Here is a 3,548-nt window from a genome sequence, read left to right as displayed (position 1 = left end):
GAAGCTACTTGAGTTTCCAAATTTGTTTTCGAAGCTACTTATCATTTCTCTACTCAGCAAGGGAACTTATTCTCTCTTTTTTTAAAAAAATATCTCTTCATGCAGGCAACAAGAGTTGTTTTCGAAGTCATTGATTTATCTATACACATGAAGTTGAGGACGCAAACCTATTTCGAGTAGTGCTTTGCTCGAGGATCTATTACATCAAATAACATATTGTGTGAGTTTTTGTTATGGATTTTTACTCTTCTAAACAAAAATCTTTGCTTGCCATGCCCGATTTTTCAAAACAAGTCAATATTAAAAATGACAAAGGAAAAAAATAAATTGAAGTTGTTCTTGATGATAATGATGTCAATGATATTGAAGTTCAAAGCGTTGGGTTAGAAGAAGCCAAAAGACGTAAAAGAGCTAGAATTGCATGGAATGACAAGTGGAAATCTGAATTTGAGTGGGTTGAGTTTGATAAGGTGCAAGCCAAAATGTTTTGTTCTATTTGCAAAGAAGATAAGCATTGTAAAAGTGAATTTGGAAGGGATGGGGCAATAAACGTACAACATAGTGCTTTAGTAAATCATGGGGGATCCAAAAAACATAAAGTACTTGCATGGGCATTGCATAGTGGGAAAAAAATTGGAATTTTGTGTTACTAAGCATTTTGAAGGCATGGAGGATAGCATGAAAAATTTGTTTAGGGCTTCTTATTTTGTTGCCAAAAATGACCTTTCTTATACAAAATATGTTCCCACGCTTGAATTGCTTAGAGAATGTAACACTTCCAACATCCCCGAGACCATGTATAAAAATGATAAGGTATGTGCTTCTTTTGTGCACTACATTGGGAAGGGACTTGAGTTAGAGTATTTGCCTCATGTTCGTCAGTCTCCATGTTTTGGTATCATGATAGACGAATCAACCGATATTTCAATAGATGAGCATTTGATTGTTTATGTTTCTTATATAAAGGACAATGAGCCCAAAATCTCGTTTCTTGATCTTTTGGAGGTACATGATCGAACATCTATTGGATTATTTACCACATTGAAAAAATTGTTGTTAGATTTTGGCTTAAATGAAAAAAAGTTAGTAAGCTTTGGTTCAGATGGGGCATCAGTAATGATTGGCAAAAAATCAGGGGTCGCTACAAGGTTCAAAAGTGTATATCCTTTTTTGACTTCCATACATTGTGTGGCTCACCGCACTAATTTATGTGCTAGTAACACCATATGTGAATTTCCATTTGCGGTGTATGTTGATGCTACATTAAACAAAGTGGCTATTCATTTTAGAAAAAGTGTAGCTCGCTTAGAAAAGTTAAGATCTTTGCAAGACGAATTTGATCTACCTTTTCTTAAGATAGAGGGCATACATACAATTCGATGGTTGAGTAGGCATAAAGTCCTTATGAAATTTTGTGAATTGCTTTAACCATTGCTTGACTACTTCAAAAACGAAAAACAAAGCATTTTTGCTAAAATCTCTTCATTTGCATTTGTGTATGTTGCACATTACTTAGGTGATTTATTCTCTCATTTGACAAGTCTTAGTAAGCTCTTTCAATGCACTTATGTTGATGTGACTGCTATCTCTGGCATAGTGGATGCCGAAATTGTGGCAATGGAGAGTGAATTTGTGATGAGACCTAGCCTTGATCTCAATGCCTTAGAGTTAGATGGCTATGGTTATCCTATAATTCCTGATTATGGGCCATCCAAAGGACTTTTATATGAACTAAGATCGTCAATGCAAGGCTCAAATTTTAGAAGTATTGAACTCACTCGAGAAAAAGGTGGCTCTGATCTTGAAAATGCAATAACCTTTCAAAAATCTTTCACAAGCCATATAATTGAGAATTTGAAAGAGAGATTTGAGGATACCTCTATTTTGAGCCATTTTAAACTTTTATCTCCTTCTTGCTATCCTCCCACAAAAGATTTTCAAAAAGATTTGAAAAACTTCGGTGGTGATGGGATAGAGGAGATAATAAAGTTCTATGGTCAAAGTAAAAGGTTGAAAGGGGGGGAACTCATTGAGCCTTTCATTGATCCTTTTTTATTGAGGAAAGAATTTCAAACTTTTAAATACCAAGCTTACAATGAGTGGAAGGGCTGGAACTTCAAAAATACATGGTGCTACATTGGTAGCAATGAAACTTTGAGGGAAAAGTATGCATCATTACTATTGCTTACTCAAATAGCATTGGTACAATGTTGTAGTACGGCTATTTGTGAGCATGGTTTTAGTGTTCAAAATATTATCAAATCAAAGCTTAGGAATTCTCTTACTACTAAGAGCATGCGTACTTTGATGAGAATTTCTCTTGAAGGGCCACCATTGGAGGAATTCAATTTTGATGAAGCGATTGGATTATGGCCGGATGATACAAAGACCTCAAGACATGCATTTGGCTCCATTGAGGACTAGATTGTAAGTTTTTATATCTTGTATTATTTTAAAGTTATATATTTTGGATTAAATTTCAATTTTTTTTAAATTAATGTTTCTTTAGGTTTTTTGTCAAAGAAGAATGGATCAAATTTTGTTGTTTCATCTTTGAGATCAGAGAAAAGATTCCTCTTTCTATGAGTTTTCATATATAGCTTTCCCTAGCCAATAGACATTTTGGTGCCTTTCTTTCCAATAAAAAGTGGATCAAATTTTGTTCTTTCATTAATTTGAAGATAAGAGAAGATCTTTCTCTTGCTATGAGTTTCATATGTAACTCTCCTTTGCCAATAGACACTTTGTTTCCTTGTTTTGTAATCAATTCGATTCGAACTAATGACAATTTTGCTCTCTCAAAAGTTATTGTTTATTTGAATGTCATATAAGTTTTATCTTTCTTTTGTTAATAGAAATTTTATGAGCTCTCTCGCTTGCCAATATACATTTTGTTGTTTCTCTCAAAAATTACTTTATAATCTTCCATTCCAATAAACATTTTATTGGCTCTCTATATGGTTTAAGTATTGCTAAATTTAGAAATAATCTAATCATCTCAAAACTTAAATTTTACTCACATTAACGGAGTAAAATCTACAAAAAAAAAATCCTTTTTTTTCTCACTTTGTAAAATTTAGAGAAGTAGTTTTTTTAAGTATAAAAGTTTGGGGTAAACTTAATTCAGCTATGTCTATAGGTTTTCTACTTTTTTTACTCAAGACAATATAAGAAAACCTACTTACTTCAATAGTTGTAGGTATTATAAGACTAAAAATTAAGGTTTTTTTCGAGCACTGGTTGAGAGAAAAATTGCAAATATATAATCTCTGAGGCTTGTTCGCGGTGGCTGTGAAAGTTCTCAGAGCTGCAGCGGTGTGCATGCTCTGTTCTGGTTCATGCAGCGCTCATTTTCTTGTCATCATCCCCGCCTGCTGTTACACTCACTAAGGCATCTGAGACTCGGTCCCTCTTCCCTGCCCCCTCCCCCTTTTGGGGGGGGGGCAAGGCCCATGGAACTACAAGAAGCTCTCAGAGATGGTCTCGTACAAGCCAAAGTCCCTTTGGTAGTATCTGGCAATCAACCCCCCTCTATCCATGCCAAAGTT

General features: G+C 34.6%; 1 pseudogene; it reads left to right on the top strand.

Moving 5' to 3' along the window:
* Window positions 1-576: 576 nt before the first annotated feature.
* LOC147447082 (uncharacterized) lies at window positions 577-2,424 on the top strand (annotated as a pseudogene).
* The last annotated feature ends 1,124 nt before the right edge of the window (window positions 2,425-3,548 follow it).

Source organism: Adiantum capillus-veneris, chromosome 11 (assembly GCF_014529385.1).
Source record: "Adiantum capillus-veneris isolate H3 chromosome 11, ASM1452938v2, whole genome shotgun sequence".
NCBI lineage: Eukaryota > Viridiplantae > Streptophyta > Polypodiopsida > Polypodiales > Pteridaceae > Adiantum > Adiantum capillus-veneris.
This window is presented reverse-complemented; position numbering and strand designations above follow the sequence as displayed.